Source organism: Rutidosis leptorrhynchoides, chromosome 7 (genome assembly GCF_046630445.1).
Source record: "Rutidosis leptorrhynchoides isolate AG116_Rl617_1_P2 chromosome 7, CSIRO_AGI_Rlap_v1, whole genome shotgun sequence".
Taxonomy (NCBI): Eukaryota; Viridiplantae; Streptophyta; class Magnoliopsida; order Asterales; family Asteraceae; genus Rutidosis; species Rutidosis leptorrhynchoides.
In genome coordinates, this window is record NC_092339.1 from 341025096 (window position 1) to 341047715 (window position 22620).

The window sequence follows — 22620 nt, forward strand, 5'->3', positions numbered from 1 at the left end:
ATACGTTAATATACTTAGTGTGATACTTACTTATCATAATCTTATGTCAACCATATATATATGTCTATATATATACCACAACATGTAGTTTTTACAATTTTGTAACGTTCGTGAATCGCCGGTCAACATGGGTGATCAATTGTCTATATGAAACCTATTTCAATTAATCAAGTATTAACAAGTTTGATTGCTTAACATGTTGGAAACACTTAATCATATAAATAACAATTTCATTTAATATATATATAAACATGGAAAAGTTCGGGTCACTACAGTACCTACCCGTTAAATAAATTTCGTCCCGAAATTTTAAGCTGTTGAAGGTGTTGACGAATCTTCTGGAAATAGATGTGGGTATTTACTCTTCATCTGATCTTCACGCTCCCAGGTGAACTCGGGTCCTCTACGAGCATTCCATCGAACCTTAACAATCGGTATCTTATTTTGCTTAAGTCTCTTAACCTCACGATCCATTATTTCGACGGGTTCTTCAATGAATTGAAGTTTTTCATTGATTTGGATTTCGTCCAACGGAATAGTGAGGTCTTCTTTAGCAAAACATTTCTTCAAATTCGAGACGTGGAAAGTGTTATGTACAGCCGCGAGTTGTTGAGGTAGCTCCAGTTGGTAAGCTACTGGTCCGACACGATCTATAATCTTAAATGGTCCAATGTACCTTGGATTTAGTTTCCCCCGTTTGCCAAATTGAACAACGCCTTTCCAAGGTAAAACCTTAAGCATGACCATTTCTCCAATTTCAAACTCTATATCTTTTCTTTTACTGTCCGCGTAGCTCTTTTGTTGACTCTGGGCGGTTTTCAATCGTTGTTGAATTTGGATGATTTTCTCGGTAGTTTCTTGTATTATCTCCGGACCCGTAATCTGTCTATCTCCCACTTCATTCCAACAAATCGGAGACCTGCACTTTCTACCATAAAGCGCCTCAAACGGTGCCATCTCAATACTAGAATGATAACTGTTATTGTAGGAAAATTCTGCTAACGGTAGGTGTCGATCCCAACTGTTTCGAAATCAATAACACATGCTCGTAGCATGTCTTCAAGCGTTTGTATCATCCTTTCGCTCTGTCCATCAGTTTGTGGATGATAGGCAGTACTCATGTCTAGACGAGTCCCCAATGCTTGTTGCAACATTTGCTAGAACCTTGAAACAAATCTACCATCCCTATCAGAGATAATAGAGACGGGTATTCCATGTCTGGAGAAAACCTCCTTCAAATACAATCGCGCCAACTTCTCCATTTTGTCATCTTCTCTCATTGGCAGGAAGTGTGATGACTTGGTGAGACGATCAACTATTACCCAAATAGTATCATAACCACTTGCAGTCCTTGGCAATTTAGTAATGAAATCCATGGTAATGTTTTCCCATTTCCATTCCGGAATTTCAGGTTGTTGTAGTAGACCTGATGGTTTCTGATGTTCAGCTTTGACCTTAGAACACGTCAAACATTCTCCTACATATTTAGCAATATCGGCTTTCATACCCGGCCACCAAAAATGTTTCTTGAGATCTTTATACATCTTCCCCGCTCCGGGATGTATTGAATATCTAGTTTTATGTGCTTCTTTAAGTACCATTTCTCTCACTTCTCCAAACCTTGGTACCCAAATTCTATCAGCCCTATATCGGGTTCCGTCTTCTCAAACATTAAGATGTTTCTCTGATCCTTTGGGTATCTCATTCTTCAACTTTCCTTCTTTTACAACCCCCTGTTGCGCCTCCTTTATTTGAGTAGTAAGGTTAGTACGAATAATTATATTCATAGCTTTTACCCGTATAGGTTCTCTGTCCTTTCTACTCAAAGCGTCGGCTACCACATTCACCTTCCTCAGGTGGTATCGAATATCAAAATCATAGTCATTCAACAGTTTAATCCACCTGCGTTGTCTCATATTCAGTTGCTTCTGATTAAATATATGTTGGAGACTTTTGTGGTCGGTATATATAATACTTTTGACCCCATATAAATAATGCCTCCAAGTCTTTAATGCAAAAACAACAGCACCCAATTCCAAATCGTGAGTTGTATAATTTTGCTCGTGAATCTTCAATTGTCTAGACGCATAAGCAATCACCTTCATTCGTTGCATTAATACACAACCGAGACCTTGCTTTGATGCGTCACAATAAATCACAAAATCATCATTCCCTTCAGGCAATGACAATATAGGTGCCGTAGTTAGCTTTTTCTTCAATAACTGAAACGCCTTCTCTTGTTCATCCTTCCATTCAAATTTCTTCCCTTTATGCGTTAATACAGTCAAGGGTTTTGCTATTTTGGAGAAATCTTGGATGAATCTTCTGTAGTAACCATCCAATCCTAAAAATGACGTATATGCTTCGGAGTTTTTGGGGTTTCCCACTTTTCAACGGTTTCGATCTTTGCCGGGTCCACCTGGATACCTTCTTTGTTCACTATGTGACCGAGGAATTGAACTTCTTCCAACCAAAATGCACACTTTAAAAATTTAGCGTACAGTTTTTCTTTCCTCAATACTTCTAGCACTTTTCTCAAATGTTCTTCGTGCTCTTGATCATTCTTTGAGTAAATAAGTATGTCATCGATGAAAACAATGACAAACTTGTCAAGATATGGCCCACACACTCGGTTCATAAGGTCCATGAACACAGCTGGTGCGTTAGTCAATCCAAACGGCATAACCATAAACTCGTAATGACCATAACGCGTCCTAAAAGCAGTTTTTGGAATATCATCCTCCTTTACTCGCATATGATGATATCCAGAACGTAAATCGATTTTCGAATAAACCGACGAGCCTTGTAGTTGATCAAATAAGTCGTCAATTCTCGGCAGTGGATAACGGTTTTTGATGGTAAGTTTATTCAACTCTCTGTAGTCAATACACAACCTAAATGTACCATCCCTCTTCTTGACAAACAAAACAGGAGCTCCCCATGGTGATGTGCTTGGTCGAATGAAACCACGTTCTAATAGTTCTTGCAGTTGGCTTTGCAGTTCTTTCATCTTGCTGGGTGCGAGTCTGTATAGAGCACGAGCTATTGGTGCAGCTCTCGGTACAAGGTCTATTTGAAATTCAACGGATCGGTGTGGAGGTAGTCCCGGTAATTCTTTCGGAAATACATCGGGAAATTCTTTTGCGACGGGAATATCATTAATGTTCTTTTCTTCGGAATTGACTTTTTCAACGTGTGCTAGCACAGCATAGCAACCTTTTCTTATTAGTTTTTGTGCCTTCAGGTTATTAATAAGATTTAACTTCGCGTTGCTCTTTTCTCCGTACACCATTAAGGGTTCTCCTTCTTCTCGTACAATGCGAATTGTATTTTTGTAACATACGATCTCTGCTTTCATCTCCTTCAGCCAGTCCATGCCAACTATTACATCAAAACTCCCTAACTCTACTGGTATCAAATCAATCTTAAATATTTCGCTACCCAGTTTAATTTCTCGATTCTGGCATATATAATCTTCTGAAATTAATTTACTGTTTGCTAATTCGAGTAAAAATTTACTATCCAACGGCGTCAATGGACAACTTAATTTAGCACAAAAATCTCTACTCATATAGCTTCTATCCGCACCCGAATCAAATAAATCGTAAGCAGATTTATTGTCAATAAGAAATGTACCTGTAACAAGCTCCGGGTCTTCCTGTGCCTCTGCCGCATTAATATTGAAAACTCTTTCGCGGCCTTGTCCATTCATGTTCTCCTGGTTCGGGCAATTTCTAATAATGTGGCCCGTTTTTCCACATTTATAACAAACTACATCAGCATAACTTACTCCGACACTACTTGCTCCACCATTACTTGTTCCGACACCATTTGTTCCTGTCGTTCTGTTAACCCCTGGTCCGTAGACCTCACACTTCGCCGCGCTATGACCATTTCTTTTACACTTGTTGCAAAATTTGGTGCAGAACCCTGAGTGATACTTTTCACACCTTTGGCATAGCTGCTTCTGATTGTTGTCGTTGCTGCGGTTGTTATTGTTGTTGGGATGATTGTTGTAGTAGTTGTTGTTGTTGTTGTTGTTGTTTTGCCGTTTGTTGTAGTTGCGATTGATGTTGCGATTGTTGGGATAGTTGTTGTTGTTTTGGTGACTCTTATCACCGTTTTCCTCCCACTTTCTTTTGACTAGCTTCACGTTGGCCTCTTCGGCCGCCTGTTCTTTAATTCTTCCCTCAATCTGGTTCACTAGTTTGTGAGCCATCCTACATGCCTTTTGTATGGAGGCAGGCTCGTGTGAACTTTATCTTCTTGGATTCTCTCCAGTAACCCTTTCACAAACGCGTCGATCTTCTCTTCCTCATCTTCGAACGCTCTCGGACACAATAGGCACAATTCTGTGAATCGTCTTTCGTACGAAGTAATATCGAATCCCTGTGTTCGTAACCCTCTAAGTTCTGACTTGAGCTTATTGACCTCGGTTCTCGGACGGTACTTCTCGTTCATCAAGTGCTTGAATGCTGACCACGGTAGCGCGTAAGCAGCATCTTGTCCCACTTGCTCTAGAAAGGTATTCCACCATGTTAACGCAATACCTGTGAAGGTATGCGTAGCGTACTTCACTTTGTCTCCTTCAGCACACTTACTTATGGCAAACACCGATTCAACTTTCTCGGTCCACCGTTTCAATTCGATTGGTCCTTCGGTCCCATCAAATTCTGAAGGTTTGCAGGCAGTGAATTCCTTGTAGGAGCATCCTACACGATTTCTTGCGCCATTAGCTGTATTGCTAGATTCAGAGTTTGTGACGACCCGGAAATTTTCGACCAAATTTAAACTTAACCTTTATATGTTTCTGACACGATAAGCAGAATTTGTAATGTTGAATCTCAAAAAGTTTGGAACTACATTCATGTAATCAATTACCCTTTGACCGTGTTCGACGATTCATGAACAATTATGAGTATATAGATATGTATATATAATATATAATATTAACTGAAAACATTAACAAAGTATTAGATATATGATACTTTACATGAACGTATTTGTTTCGATATATTTACCGACAGAATTAAGAGATAATATCAAATGATTGAATTATCAGATACATTATGATATGATTACGGGCCTATGTTATGAGGTCCACTGTGATTTAAGAAATCTATTCTTTTTGACAACATTCGGAAAATGGTAAAGTGATTTATAAATAAGAACAAATGTGTCAATTAACGGGAACTAGACAAGGGTTAGTGGAAATTCCTGTTTAATTTCCAAGGCATGTTTTATAATATTTTCCTCGTGACCTTGATAAGATAACTATGTTAATTTTCATTTTATTTAATATGAAAATAAGAACGTGGAGTGTAAATAACTTAGATGTTAGATATCGACAAGTTAAGTAACTCGACATTTTTCATTAAGATGATTTCATACGTTTATTTAACCTTTGGACTTTATCCCATGCTTCACCAACAGACTGTAATTTAAAAACTTGAAACCTATTATGAATATATATAATTCTACTTTTCTAAAATGTTTTGTGATATAACGATTTTCATTATTTTAACTTTTTAACAAAATGATTCTTAAATATATTTAGTTTTGGAAAACATAATTATCATATTTATTTGATTTAGTTTCAAAAGTAAAAAAAAAAACGTTTTCAGTTTAAAAAGAACTTTATTATTAAAACGTATATATCTTTTTTAAATATCTAGAACCACTTTTGACAACTCATTACTTAACCAGTATGATAAAGATAACGATATTTATATTTTATTTTATTAAATATATATAACGATTTAAATTAATATTATATATATTTATACGCGTATTATACGTATATAGTTTTATACTTTTACTATACTTTAACTTCACCTTTACTTTACTTTTATTTTACTTTAACTTTAATAATTCATACTTTAATAATTCACTTTAATAATTCATACTTTAATAATTCACTTTAATAATTCACTTTAATAATTCATATTTTAATAATTCACTTTAATAATTCATACTTTAATAATTCATACTTTAATAATTCACTTTAATAATTCATACTTTAATAATTCACTTTAATAATTCAAAAATCTATTATAAATAGAATTCAATAGGTTTCATTATTTCATAGAAACTTGAAAATATATTTCTCTAAACTCTCTCAGTCGAATTACATATATATATTTTCTTTGTATTATTTCAAGATATTATTAGTATACATAAAATACTACGACGGAGTTATACTCAGACGATTTCAAAATAAGTTTTCAAACGGGATAGAGCTAAGGAAATTATGGGTTATAGCTATGGAGGTTATGGGTATTGATCGAGGGTATTACTCGTGAGGTCAACCTAACGTTTATCATTTTCGTTGCGTCTACGTACTTTCCTGCAATATTGAATCACAATATTGATACGTTCGTGAATCCGAGACAAACCCTGCACTTGTTCAGTGCCGTCATATACATAATTGCTACGAAATACAGTATTGTGAGTTTCATTTGCTCCCTTTTTAATTGCTTTTGCAATATATATTTTTGGGCTGAGAATACATGCGCTGTTTTATAAATGTTTTACGAAGTAGGCACAAGTACAAAAACTAATTCTATGTGGGTTTAAACCAGAAATATACTCTTAGCTTGGTAACATTAAACTACTTGTCTATGTACGGTAGGCGCGAATCCTAAAGATAGATTTATTGGGCCTGACAAACCCCATCCTGACTATGGAATGCTTTAGTACTTCGAGGTTATTTTAAACACACCTGATCTGGTGTACTTCAGAGGGTAAAACATGAACGTTAAGGCTTGTTACCGAGTGCCTACAACTTATAGAATACATTTAAACACTTGCGAGTGTATGGATATTTATGGAAACTGAAATCTTGTGGTCTATTACTATTACGGAAATGATTGATTATGATAAACTAATGAACTCACCAACCTTTTGGTTGACACTTTAAAGCATGTTTATTCTCAGGTATCAAAGAAATCTTCCGCTGTGCATTAGCTCATTTTAAGGATATTACTTGAAGTCATTCATGGCATATTTTGAAAGACATTGCATTCGAGTCATTGAGTTCATCAAGATTATTATTAAATCAATTATAGTAGGATGTATTATGAAATGGTGTGCACGCCGTCAACTTTCGTTGTAAAGAAAGTTTGTCTTTTAAAAACGAATGCAATGTTTGTAAAATATATCATATAGAGGTCAAATACCTCACGATGTAATCAACTATTGTGAATCGTTTATAATGTATATGAACGGGTCCTTTCAGAGTTATTGTTGGTATGTAGCGCGGCCTGTACTGCGGCTATGTTTGAAGCAAGAAAGGCACGAAATTCCTCTTCGCTCATATTCAAGGTGTGTCGAGTAGTCAGTGCCATTTCCTTTAAAATAGTCAAATGAAACAATTTAATCATACAGAATATTAAGAGTAGTCAATAGTATCTCGTAGCATAATATGAACTCATTTATAAAAGCTTTTTCTTCATATTTGCGTTTTATAAGTTTAAATTCAGGTACTACCTACCCGTTAAGTTCATACTTAGTAGCTAATATACAATTCAACTACTACAATTCCATATGAAAAACTGATTATAATAATATATCACATACAAATATTCTTCAAACTTACAACTTCGCTATATTACATATAACATGAAATATAGTACACTATGATACAGGACAGTTTTGAAGATAAATCTAGTTAATACGCAAGTTGTTCAGCAAAGGAAATAAAGACACGTAATTCATAAGTCCAGAAACAAGTCATGCATTCTGGTTTTACTAAGACGACTTCCCATCCTTGGTCTTGTGGAAAATAACCGTTATGACCATTGGCTAGGCAGCATGTTGTAATGTCGTCAAAAGGACGAGGGTTTCGTAATGTCCAACAGCCCCGTAATAATCTAAAAACCATGTTTCTCATCCCAACTACTGAATCCTTCACTTGTGGAAAAGTTTTATTTAAAAGCTGCAATCCGATGCTCTTTTTCTTACTTTTGTAAGAAACGAACATCACTAACCCGTAAGCATAACATGCTTCTTTATGTTGCATGTTAGAAGCTCTTTCTAATTCACAAAATCCTATGTTGGGATATGTTGAGTCAAAATAGGTTCTTAACCCGTAGCGTAAAATTGCATTTGGGTTCCCCGCATTTAACACTTTAAAGAAAACACGGCGTAACTTACGGTCTTCCCAATGTGATATACCCCACCTATCAAAGGAAAGCCTTTTATAAACTAAGGCATTTCTGGAAAGTCTTTCAAATGTTTGACAAGTTAATTTCGCCATAACTAAATGTGCTGATGAATTCTGACCGACTCTAGACAAGATTTCCTCAATCATATCCTCTGGTAGGTCTTCTAAAATATTCGGTTGTCTACCCTTAACGTCCATTTTGTTTTTATACTGTAAAATAGACAAGGATTAGATTCATAATAAAGCAATTCATAGAACATAAAAGTACAAGCACACTACAATACATTTATTACACAACATGCTCACACCCCTCTAATCTGAATCACTAGTTTCTTCTTCTTCGGACTTGGTTCTTTTTCCTAATTGATAATGCTAAAAACGAACATATATTTCATAGCATTATTCCTCAAGAAAGACAAGCTTTTAGTTGCAATTGTTCTATTTACAAGTGATATTCGTTTAAATAATAAAAGGTGAAGACAAAAGACAGATTCGACGAATTGAAGACGCAAACGACCAAAAAGCTCAAAAGTACAAAAGACAATCAAAGAGGTTCCAATTATTGATAAGAAACGTCTCGAAATTACAAAAGTACAAGATTCAAAACGCAAAGTACAAGATATTAAATTGTACGCAAGGACGTTCGAAAATCCGGAACCGGGACATGAGTCAACTCTCAACGCTCGACGCAACGGACTAAAAATTACAAGTTAACTATGCACATAAATATAATATAATATTTAAATAATTCTTATAATTATTTAATATATTATATTTATATTTAAACCGTCGGTAAACAAAGAGCCAAACTCCTCTGAGCTGTAAAAGTAAACTCCGCGACTCGCGGAGTTTGAAGGCAAAATTGGCCGCGAGTCGCGGAGCCCCAAAAATCGAAAATCCCTATAAAGCTCGCGCATTCTGATCGTAAAAATTCACCAAATATATATCTCTCTCTCTCAATATATCGTATATATTTATATTTATATTTTAATTTTAATTTTAATTTTAATTATAATTCTAATAATAAGGGTATGTTAGCGAATGTTGTAAGGGTGTAAGTCGAAATTCTGTCCGTGTAACGCTACGCTATTTTTAATCATTGTAAGTTATGTTCAACCTTTTTACATTAATGTCTCGTAGCTAAGTTATTATTATGCTTATTTAAAACGAAGTAATCATGATGTTAGGCTAATTACTAAAATTGGGTAATTGGGCTTTGTACCATAATTGGGGTTTGGACAAAAGAACGACACTTGTGGAAATTAGACTATGGGCTTTATATTTGTTTAACTAAATGATAGTTTGTTAATGTTAATATAAAGATTTACAATTGGGCGTCCCTATAAATTACCATATACACTCAATCGGACACGATGGGCGGGGTATTTATATGTACGAATAATCGTTCATTTAACCGGACACGGGAATGGATTAATAGCCACTAGAATAATTAAAACAGGGGTGAAATTACATTCAAGGGTAATTGGTGTAATTGTTAACAAAGTAGTAAAACCTTGGTTTACACGCAGTCGATAACCTGGTGTATTCATTAAACAAAGTATTAAAACCTTGTTACAATTCGAATCCCCAATTAGTTGGAATATTTAACTTCGGGTATAATAATAATTTGACGAGGACACTCGCACTTTATATTTATGACTGATGGACTGTTATGGACAAAAACCAGACGGACATATTAAATAATCCAGGACAAAGGACAATTAACCCATGGGCATAAAACTAAAATCAACACGTCGAACATCATGATTACGGAAGTTTAAATAAGCATAATTCTTTTATTTCATATTTAATTTCCTTTATTTTATATTTAATTGCACTTCTAATTATCGCATTTTTATTGTTATTGTTATTTAATCGCACTTTTAATTATCGTACTTTTTAATTATCGCAAGTTTATTTTATCGCACTTTTATTATTCGCAATTTCATTATCGTTATTTACTTTACGCTTTAATTTAAGTCTTTTATTTATTTAATATTTTACATTAGGTTTTAACTGCGACTAAAGTTTTAAAATCGACAAACCGGTCATTAAACGGTAAAAAACCCCCCTTTATAATAATAATATTACTTATATATATATATTTGTATTTTTATAAAAGTAAACTAATATAGCGTTGAGCTTTGTTTAAAGATTTCCCTGTGGAACGAACCGGACTTACTAAAAACTACACTACTGTACGATTAGGTACACTGCCTATAAGTGTTGTAGCAAGGTTTAAGTATATCCATTCTATAAATAAATAAATATCTTGTGTAAAATTGTATCGTATTTAATAGTATTTCCTAGTAAAATATAAGCTATTTTATATACACCTCGCATAACATCAAGTATTTTTGGCGCCGCTGCCGGGGAATCTTGTTAAACGCCGGAAGCGCAATACTAATAAAAAAAAAAAATTTATTTTACTTTTATTAAAAGTCATTTTTGTAAAAATACGTTTTAAATATTCGAAAATATAAAAAGAAAAACAAAAATATAAGTATTTTTTTAGATTTTGCTAAATATTTAAGTTTTATAAGTTTCTTTATTTTTATTTTAGTTTATAAAAATATAAGTTTAATTTTAATATCTTTTATTTATAAAAAAAAACAGAAAACAGAAAATAAAAATAAATAAATAAAGAAAAAACGCGTTGAAGATTAAATCTGTCAACTGAATTTCTGAACCCCGCGAGTCGCGGGGTTTGAAGCATTAAATACCGCAAGTCGCGGAGCTTCTCTGACACGCGAACAGAAACCCTAATCCTGCATTAATTACGGGTATTAATTAATTATTATTATTATTTAACCTTAATTATTATTATTATTATTATTAGTTTTAGTTTAATTTAAGTTTTATTTAATTTATATTTTAGTTTATTAAGTTTAATTAAATTAATAGTTTAATAAAATAAATAATATAAAAATAATATTTTTATAAAAATTGTACTTTTTACAACTTTTTGTATATTTTTATATTTTGTCCCTTTTTAATCGTTGTAGCATAACTTTTGTATTTTTAGCTCATATTTAATTTTAAACTTAGTTTTTGCTACAGTTATTTTTACTCCTAGATTTTTAGGCTTTGCCGTAGAATTCCTTAAGTGCTTTTTCTTTAGACTAAGATTTAGGTGCTTTAGAATTTTGCGACGCCTTTTTAAGTTTTAGTTTCTTTTTTTTAGTTATCTCCATTTGGGATTTAGTTTTTCCTGTAAGCTTTAATATTTTTAGACACCTTTTACTATGTATCAATTATCATTCTAATTAGTAATTTCAATTTGCGATTATAATTTTAAGTTAGTTGTAGTAATAAGGTTAGGTTAGTCAAGTATTTTTAAGTTTTTATAAGTTTCTTTTATTTTTCCGTCACCTTTTATTTTTCAACCATTTTTTTCTTTTTTGACCTTTTTCGACGAATTCTTTTTCTTTCTTATTTCTCGCTATTCTAGTTTTAGGACATAGATATTTTTTCTACTTCTTATCTAAATTTCTTAAAATTACGAAAATTTATTTTAAGTGGTTAAATTAATAGACATCAAAATTTTCTGATTCGTAGTAATAGTTGGATTTGTACGTGGACCGGGTTATTGGAGCCAAACAGTCCTCAATTATATTGAGTGATAGTGCTCCAAATGAACATATATTTAGTAGCAATATCGTTCCAATATGTAAAGTTTTTAAATGTAATTTCCTTATTTTTAGTTGTAATAGTTAAATAAATAAGTGCGAAGACGAAAGACGCAAATCGCTCGAAAATGAAGATTTAAAGACAAAAACGAAGATTTGAAAGACCAAAACGTCCAAAAAGCTCAAATGTACAAGATACAATCAAAAAGGTTCAAATTATTGATGAAGAACGTCTAAAAATGACAAGAGTACAAGTTACAAAACGCAAAGTACAAGATATTAAATTATACGAAAGGACGTTCGAAAATCCGGAACCGGGACATGAACCAACTCTCAACGCTCGACGCAACGGTGTAAAAATTACGAGTCAACTATGCACAAGAATAAAATATAATATTTAAATAATTCATAATAAGAATAATATTAAATAATAAAAAGTTGTTAATTGAGCATAGTTCAGGGGTCGTAAATGAAAATTCAATTTCTAATTTGCCTATAAAAGGCTATATTACGTTCGATGAAAAGGAGGAGAATTTTTCTCCGATCTTTTTTTCTTCGATCAATTATCAATATCAATTATCAATATCTATATTCTATATCTCTATCATAATGTTAATGTAATAAGATATAACAATAATCTTAATTTTAAGTTTAAATTATGATAATAATAAGATTTATGATAGAGATCATTTGAGTGTGTAAGTCGAAATTCTGTCCGTGTAACGCTACGCTATTTTTAATCATTGTAAGTTATGTTCAACCTTTTTACATTAATGTCTCGTAGCTAAGTTATTATTATGCTTATTTGAGCCGAAGTAATCGTGATGTTGGGCTAAAATATTAAGACGGGGTTATTGAACTTTGTACCATAATTAAGGTTTGGGCAAAAGACCGACACTTGTGGAAATTGAACTATTGACTATTAATAGATGGGGGGTATTGTCTAATTGAGTGACAACTCATTGGAGTCTGTCGAACCTATCTTCAAATTAATTAACCTAATAATTAATAATGATTATGGTTGTCCTATTTAGTGATGTTCATATGGAATCTGTTATAATCATTTAATTAATCAATTGGGTTGGGTAATTGATTATTCATTCTGATCAAGTGGATGAAGTAATATTCATAAACTAATTAAAACAGGGGTGGATTACATACAGTGATAACTGGTGTAATTGTTGACAGAAGTGATAACTGCGTCACAGTTTAAATCCTTAATCAGTTGGAATATTTGACTTCGGGTATAAGGGTAATTTGACGAGGATACTCGCACTTTATATTTATGACCGATGGACTATTATGGACAAAAACCAGATAGATGTATCAAATAAACCAGGACAAAGGACAATTAACCCATGGTAATAAATTAAAATCAACACGTCAAACATCATGATTACGGAAGTTTAAATAAGCATAATTCTTTTATTATATTTCTCATCGTATCTTTATTTACTGTCATTTTATTACTCGCAATTTTATTTTCTGTCATTTTATTTATCGCAATTTATTTTACGCACTTTAATTTTTGTCATTTATTTTTACGCTTAAAATCGACAAACCGGTCATTAAACGGTAAAACCCCCATTTTATAATAATACTACTACTTATTTATATATATATTTTTACAAATAAACTTAATAATATAGCGTTAACTTCACCAGCTCCCTGTGGAACGAACCGGACTTACTAAAAACTACACTACTCTACGATTAGGTACACTGCCTATAGTGTTGTAGCAAGGTTTAGGTATATCCCATCCGTAAATTAATAAAACTTGTGTCATATTTTGTAGTATTTTGTATTAAAAATAATACTATTTCGTACCCTCACGCTACATCATCAAGTTTTTGGCGCCGCTGCCGGGGAGCGCTAAAACGCTATATTTTTAATTATAATAATATTGAAATAAAATATAATAATATAATAATATTGAAATAGAATATAATAATATAATAATATTGAAATAGAATATAATAATATAAAAATATTTAAGAATCTTACGTAAATTTTAAAAAAAAAAAAGTCGTATTTATTAAATACTTCAGGGGTATATTATGTAACTTATAATTAATAATTGCTATCATGTCGCTTTCATGTGAATAGTAAATTAATTAATTTATTTTCATTTACTATTCATGAATAGTAAATGAATTAAAAAAAAAAAGTTTTAAAAAAAAATTATAATTATAAAAAAATTATTAATTTATAAAAAAAAAATCGTTTTTAAAAAAAAAAAAAAAAAAAAAAAAAAAAAAAAAAAATTTGTAAAAAAAAAAAATCGTTTTTTTTTTTTTTTTAAAAAATTTTAAAAAAAAAAAACGAAAAAAAAAAAAAAAAAAAAAAAAAAAAAAAACGTAAAAAAAAAAAAAAAAACAAAAACGTAAAAAAAAAAAAAAAAATTATTAAAAAAAAATATATTTTTTTTAAATTTTGTCTATAAAAAAAAAAAAAAAAAAAAATGTTTTTTTTAGTTTTATTACCTTTAGATTTTTAGACTATATTCGCAACTTTTAGTATTAAGTTTAGTTTTGCCATAGTTATTTTTACTTCTAGAATTTTTAGGCTTTGCCGTAAAATCCCTTAAGTGCTTATTCCTTAGATTAAGTTTTAGGTGCTTTAGAATTTTACGACGCCGTATTTCGCACTACTTTCTTATTTTTATTTTTCGACGCCTATTTTTCGACCTTTTATTTTTCGACATTTTTCGACGCGCAATCTATTTCTTTCTTATTTCTCGCCATTCTAGTTTTTAGGACTTAGAATTTTTTTTCTACTTCTTCTCTAAATTTCTTAAAATTACGAAAATTTATTTTAAGTGGTTAAATTGATAGACATCAAAATTTTCTGGTTCGTAGTAATAGTTGGATTTGTACGTGGACCGGGTTATTGGAGCCAAACAGTCCTCAATTATATTGAGACCAAACGAATCCTGCCCCTCTGCTGCATCTTTTGGCTATTCGAAACGTGGGCAAAATCAGAAAAGTCTATTGGTTGGATAACTTATTATAATTTTTCTTTCCTTTTTAAAACTAATAGGATATTCAGTGAATGCACCGAGCAAGACGTTCACCACCTTTTGTACGTTCACCACCTGTAACTCGATCAAGACATCGTTTAACAAATATAGCTGCCGTTGATTTTTCTTTAGACTCGTCATCAAGTCGACCGAGTACTTCAACTCAAATTTCCGATAATCCAGTTTTTGAAACCAATATCACAATTGAGAATCCGGAGAATACTCAGGGACAATTCCGAGACCCTGATCCACTAATTATTCCTCCGGAACCACCAATCATTCAAACAGAGATTGTTGAGGAAGAAACCATTAAATCAGAAACCTCTAGTGATTCGGATACAACACTTCCTATCATGGAAAATCTAGAACCTCTAAGTATGGAAGATCGAATGAGAGCTACACGCACGGGCCAAGGTCACGCCATTATTAAGCCAGAAGTTAATGCTCCAGATTATGAAATCAAAGGACAAATCCTACACATGGTAACTAATCAATGCCAATTCGGTGGTACGGCAAAAGAAGATCCAAACGAACATCTTCGTACGTTTAATAGGATCTGTACACTATTCAAAATCCGAGAAGTGGAAGACGAACAAATCTATCTCATGTTATTTCCCTGGACTTTAAAGGGAGAAGCCAAAGATTGGTTAGAATCGTTACCTGAAGGGGCGATTGACACATGGGATGTTTTAGTTGAAAAATTTCTTAAACGATTCTTTCCGGCATCTAAAGCCGTGAGACTTCAAGGAGAAATTGTTACGTTCGCGCAAAAGCCAAATGAAACATTATATGAGGCGTGGACAAGATTCGGAAGGATGTTGAGAGGATGTCCTCAACACGGATTAGATACTTTTCAAATAGTACAAATCTTCTATAAAGGCGTAGACATCGCCACACGAAAAGACATCGACATAACAGCTGGTGGTTCCATTATGAAGAAAACCGCAATTGAAGCTTACAAAATTATTGATAACACAGCCTCCCACTCGCATGAGTGGCACCAAGAAAAAGATATCTTTCGATCATCTAAAGCGGCTAGAGCCGATTCTAGCCCTGACTTTGATTCCGTTTCCGCAAAAATAGATGTTTTCGAAAGACGAATGGAAAAGATGAATAAAGATATTCACGCAATACGAATCAGTTGTGAGCAATGCGGTGGACCACACTTATTGAAAGATTGTCACATTGAACCAACGATGGAACAACGAGAGAATGTTTCCTATATGAACCAAAGGCCGGGAAATAATTATCAACCGCCAAGGCTAAACTTAAATCGAAATCAAAACATTCTTTACAATCCAAAAGGACCCGAAAATAACTGGTATAACCAACAAGGTCCGAATAACCAACCAACTCAAAACAACACTTTCAATCAACAAAGACCTAGCTTGTATAAACCACCACAACAACCCGAAGAGAAAAAGCCAAATCTAGAAGAAATGATGGCAAAGCTGATTGAATCTCAAACACAATTTATTGAAACTCAAACCCAAACGAACGAGAGGTTTGATCAGTCATTAAGAACTCAACAAGCTTCCATTTTGAATCTTGAAAAACACGTAGGTACTCTTGCTAGCATGATGAGTGAGAGGGAACAAGGAAAGTTACCGAGTAATACTGAAGTAAATACTCGGAATGAGAATGTTAATATGGTTTCAACGAATTCTGAAAAACCAGGACCAGAAGATGGGAAGGTTTTAGATGAGAGTAACAATGAAGAAGTTACACCACCACCACCCGAGTATGTAAAGCCAGTGGTGGCACCATACAAACCACCCATCCCGTTTCCAAGAAAAGGAGTTGAGTATGAGCAAGTGATAGGTAATAAAGATTGTGATACCTCTGGAAAGAAGAAGAAGAAAAAGAATAAGAAAGTGCAAGAAACAAAAGCCGTAAATATAAACCCGGTGAAGACAGTTCCACCAAAACCTCCACCTAGGGTAGGTGATCCGGGTGAATTTATTGTTCCTTGTCTACTTAGTGATTGTGTCATGTATGATGCACTAGCAGATTTAGGTGCAAGTGTAAGTGTTATGCCTCTTTCCTTATATAAGAGATTAGGTGTAGGTAAGTTAAGTCCAACGGATATGAGTGTTCGACTCTTTGATCAAACCATTAAGCACCCAGTTGGAATTGCTGACAACCTACCCGTTCAAGTAGGCAATTTAACCTTTCTAGTCGAATTTATTGTCATTGACATAGAAGAGGACCCAAACATTCCTCTAATTTTAGGTCGGCCATTCTTAGCGTCCACCAAGGCGTTATTTGATGTAGGAAATGGAAGAATGACACTTAAAAGTGGTGACAAATCGATCACCTTTATGATTCGAAAGTCTAAATCTCCACCAGCCAAAACCGTTGAACCAGTAAAAACGATTGGTAATAACCATGTGGTTTTACCAACTCCAACGGTAGTGCTTAGCAATAATGAAACGCCTAAGTGTGGGGAAAATGAAGTAACACCTAATGATGACCTGATAACAAAGAACCCCGTTGTTGATACGAAATTAAATAATCCCGTTATTAATAGTTCAATGAAGAAACTTATTAAACGGATTCGCGATGCTAGAACCAAGGGGAACTTTAAGTTATGTAACCGGTTAGTATCCAATCTATCACCTAAAGAAAAGGAGAAACTAGTTGAAATTGTGGATATTACACAGGAATCCGACCAATGGCTTAAAGAAAAAGTCACGGATATGCAAGTTGATTATGGACCAAGAGAAATTAACGATGAAGTTAATCACAATTTCGACACCACATCTACCTAAGTGTGGGGAGATTCAAATGTTCTAAGAAAATGTTATCTAGAGTTAGTTGTTCTGTTCTCGTGTAGTTCCGAGAATGGAATCCGATTGGTCTTTTCCGCTAGCAGACACTAAAGAACTAGTTTTCTCCCCCCATTCTGAATTTTTTTTTTTTTTTAGGTTTTATATGAAATTAATATGCTTTTAAGTTTTGTGTGATATTTAAAAAAAAAATTACTTTATTTCATTAAGTTTAAAAAAAATTGATTTCTAAAATTCGTCGTGAGTTGAAGACTAGGTCGTTGAGCCGAAATTGCTTTACCCGAGGGCGGGACGACAAATTTTGTTATCATTATTTTTAATTTTATTGATTTAAAGTATGCAAAAAAAAAAAAAAAAAATATTAAATATTATATTAATTTTTGAACGTAGGGGTTATATACCAAACTTCAAAAATATGTATATATTTTTGTATTTTATGTTATGTACGCAACAGGGTAAAACAGCGCACTTTCAAAGACTGTCATTAAGTTCAACAAAAAGCTACTAATTTTGATGACAAGGCGCAAAATATCAAATGTGATGTAAAATAATATGCTTACAAACTGGGTATTTTTAATCACTTTTCTACACTAATCACCCTCATGAATTAATAATTATAGTCTGATTTCATGCAAATGAGGGCATTGCATGATCTCAAGTGTGGGGAAGGGTTATAAATTCTCTCGGGTTTATACTTGGCTTATTTTCTAAATATTATGAAAATTTTAAAATTTTTTAACTAAATGAACTCAAAATCATGTTTATACATATTTATGAACGATGAAAACTAGGTGATAATACCGAAATTATCGTTACATCGGAAAGGACATAAATTGAGAAACAACCTAAAATGCTTGAATTCATTTAAAATGGAATAAAGGAGAATAAAAAGGCAAAGAAAGAAACTAAGTGTGGGGAGAATGTACCAAGTTATTCAATTAAAAACTATCTATCACATATCTTTGTACAAGATTATTGCAGGTACTTTTGTTTTGGATGATACTAATCAGTTTTACCCGGTTTACTGTAATATATTTGAAAGAAAGATGGATCTACACGATGAATCAATTCCATCATTAAAAGGAAGTAAAGTCTTCCGAAAAAGACACGCGCTTCTTGATTTAGGTCAAGAAGTTGTCGTCCAGACCAGCTGTAGGTTGACGAAAAATCTAGAAAAGTCATCTCTAAAATCAGCAGGAAATCCACGGACCTCAGCATCAAACAGGGTCGCCAAGTGGTCAGATTTATCCTAACCATGAGAAGGATTTATCTCGTACAATGGGGAGGCACCGTGCAAATTAGCTTGATAAGACTAATGAATCAGATCCCCAGAAAGGATAATCTCCTTAAAGATTAAAAATCAGCTTTTAAGCCTGATAATACTCAATCCTAGAGATTGACCTTAAAGATTGAGAATTCAAACTCATGGAATTCAATGATATCTAAACTCGAGCTTGAACGAGAAAATATTTTGATCAAAAATACAAACCGATTTGTTTTCTGAAAAACCATTTTCAATGCGTTCATTACCATTGAACGTAAAATCCTAAGAAATTCACCTGGAATTCATTAGGTCACCTGAACCAAATCAGGTGTCAACCGTAAGAACGGTGGTTGCATAGCATGGTCGGAGACAGGACCTTGTGCCAGACCGAAAAATTATAGGATGATCTTTACTATCGCTCCTACCAAGGATAGTTCTAGCATCCGACACGTTAAAAGACCATAATCATCTGCATGTCACGGGACATTGCCTTAACAGTTTCTTGTTCATCGCTTTCCTTTACAACCGGACGGTAGTTTGCCGAAAGGTAATATACGGAACAAGTAAACTGGATGTGTGCTTTCCGATACCGGGATAGCAGTGGATTACACGAACCTAAATGTTTTTAGCCAAAATATTGATCCACAAATATATTTTGCAACACCAATGGTGGATCAAATCAGAAAACTTGTCTAGGGTAAAATCTAGCTTGAATTTTCAAAAGATCAAATGTTTTCATAAAGATCCAATTTCCTTAAAGGATCTAAATTTTTATAGTCATGTGGGACTGTAAACCGCCTTTCAAATGTGCACTTTGCTTTGGAAACCGAAAGTAAATCGGCTATTTGATTGCCAGTGTCGTTGACCTAAACCCGAGGCAACTGTGGATGACACACCCACCTTTAACCATCATTACTGTCATTGTTTATACCGCTATATCAAAATCACTGATGTACAAAATGTGATGAATAAAAAAGTGATTCATGTATGTTTTTATTTCAAGTTCTGTATTGCTTGAGGACAAGCAACGCTCAAGTGTGGGGATATTTGATAGTGCTCCAAATGAACATATATTTAGTAGCAATATCGTTCCAATATGTAAAGTTTTTAAATGTAATTTCCTTATTTTTAGTTGTAATAGTTAAATAAATAAGTGCGAAGACGAAAGACGCAAATCGCTCGAAAATGAAGATTTAAAGACAAAAACGAAGATTTGAAAGACCAAAACGTCCAAAAAGCTCAAATGTACAAGATACAATCAAAAAGGTTCAAATTATTGATGAAGAACGTCTAAAAATGACAAGAGTACAAGTTACAAAACGCAAAGTACAAGATATTAAATTATACGAAAGGACGTTCGAAAATCCGGAACCGGGACATGAACCAACTCTCAACGCTCGACGCAACGGTGTAAAAATTACGAGTCAACTATGCACAAGAATAAAATATAATATTTAAATAATTCATAATAAGAATAATATTAAATAATAAAAAGTTGTTAATTGAGCATAGTTCAGGGGTCGTAAATGAAAATTCAATTTCTAATTTGCCTATAAAAGGCTATATTACGTTCGATGAAAAGGAGGAGAATTTTTCTCCGATCTTTTTTTCTTCGATCAATTATCAATATCAATTATCAATATCTATATTCTATATCTCTATCATAATGTTAATGTAATAAGATATAACAATAATCTTAATTTTAAGTTTAAATTATGATAATAATAAGATTTATGATAGAGATCATTTGAGTGTGTAAGTCGAAATTCTGTCCGTGTAACGCTACGCTATTTTTAATCATTGTAAGTTATGTTCAACCTTTTTACATTAATGTCTCGTAGCTAAGTTATTATTATGCTTATTTGAGCCGAAGTAATCGTGATGTTGGGCTAAAATATTAAGACGGGGTTATTGAACTTTGTACCATAATTAAGGTTTGGGCAAAAGACCGACACTTGTGGAAATTGAACTATTGACTATTAATAGATGGGGGGTATTGTCTAATTGAGTGACAACTCATTGGAGTCTGTCGAACCTATCTTCAAATTAATTAACCTAATAATTAATAATGATTATGGTTGTCCTATTTAGTGATGTTCATATGGAATCTGTTATAATCATTTAATTAATCAATTGGGTTGGGTAATTGATTATTCATTCTGATCAAGTGGATGAATTAATATTCATAAACTAATTAAAACAGGGGTGGATTACATACAGTGATAACTGGTGTAATTGTTGACAGAAGTGATAACTGCGTCACAGTTTAAATCCTTAATCAGTTGGAATATTTGACTTCGGGTATAAGGGTAATTTGACGAGGATACTCGCACTTTATATTTATGACCGATGGACTATTATGGACAAAAACCAGATAGATGTATCAAATAAACCAGGACAAAGGACAATTAACCCATGGTAATAAATTAAAATCAACACGTCAAACATCATGATTACGGAAGTTTAAATAAGCATAATTCTTTTATTATATTTCTCATCGTATCTTTATTTACTGTCATTTTATTACTCGCAATTTTATTTTCTGTCATTTTATTTATCGCAATTTATTTTACGCACTTTAATTTTTGTCATTTATTTTTACGCTTAAAATCGACAAACCGGTCATTAAACGGTAAAACCCCCATTTTATAATAATACTACTACTTATTTATATATATATTTTTACAAATAAACTTAATAATATAGCGTTAACTTCACCAGCTCCCTGTGGAACGAACCGGACTTACTAAAAACTACACTACTCTACGATTAGGTACACTGCCTATAGTGTTGTAGCAAGGTTTAGGTATATCCCATCCGTAAATTAATAAAACTTGTGTCATATTTTGTAGTATTTTGTATTAAAAATAATACTATTTCGTACCCTCACGCTACATCATCATTGAGACCAAACGAATCCTGCCCCTCTGCTGCATCTTTTGGCTATTCGAAACGTGGGCAAAATCAGAAAAGTCTATTAATTGGATAACTTATTATAATTTTTCTTTCCTTTTTAAAACTAATAGGATATTCAGTGAATGCACCGAGCAAGACGTTCACCACCTTTTGTACGTTCACCACCTGTAACTAGATCAAGACATTTAGCAAATATAACCACCCTTGATTTTTCTTTAGAATCGTCATCCAGTAGACCAAGTACTTCAGTTCAAATTTCCGATAATCCATTTTTTGAACCCGACCTCACAATTGAGAATCCAGAGAATATTCAGGAACGGTTCGTAGATCCTGAACCATTAAACTTTCCTCCGGAACCACCAATCATTCAAACAGAGATTGTTGAGGAACGAACCATTAAATCAGAATCATCTAGTGATACCGATTCAACAAATTCAATTATGGAGAATCTGGAACCTTTAAGTATGGAAGACGGAATGAGAGCTAAACGCACTGGCCAAGGTCACGCAATTACTCATCCAGACATTAATGCGCCAGATTATGAAATCAAAGGACAAATTCTACACATGGTGACTAATCAATGCCAATTTAGTGGTGCGCCGAAGGAAGATCCAAATGAACATCTACGTACCTTTAATAGGATCTGCACACTATTTAAAATACGAGAAGTAGAGGATGAACAGATATATCTCATGTTATTTCCCTGGACTTTAAAGGGAGAAGCCAAAGATTGGTTGGAATCGTTACCTGAAGGGGCGATTGATACATGGGATGTTTTAGTTGACAAATTTCTTAAACAATTCTTTCCTGCATCTAAAGCCGTAAGACTTCAAGCAGAA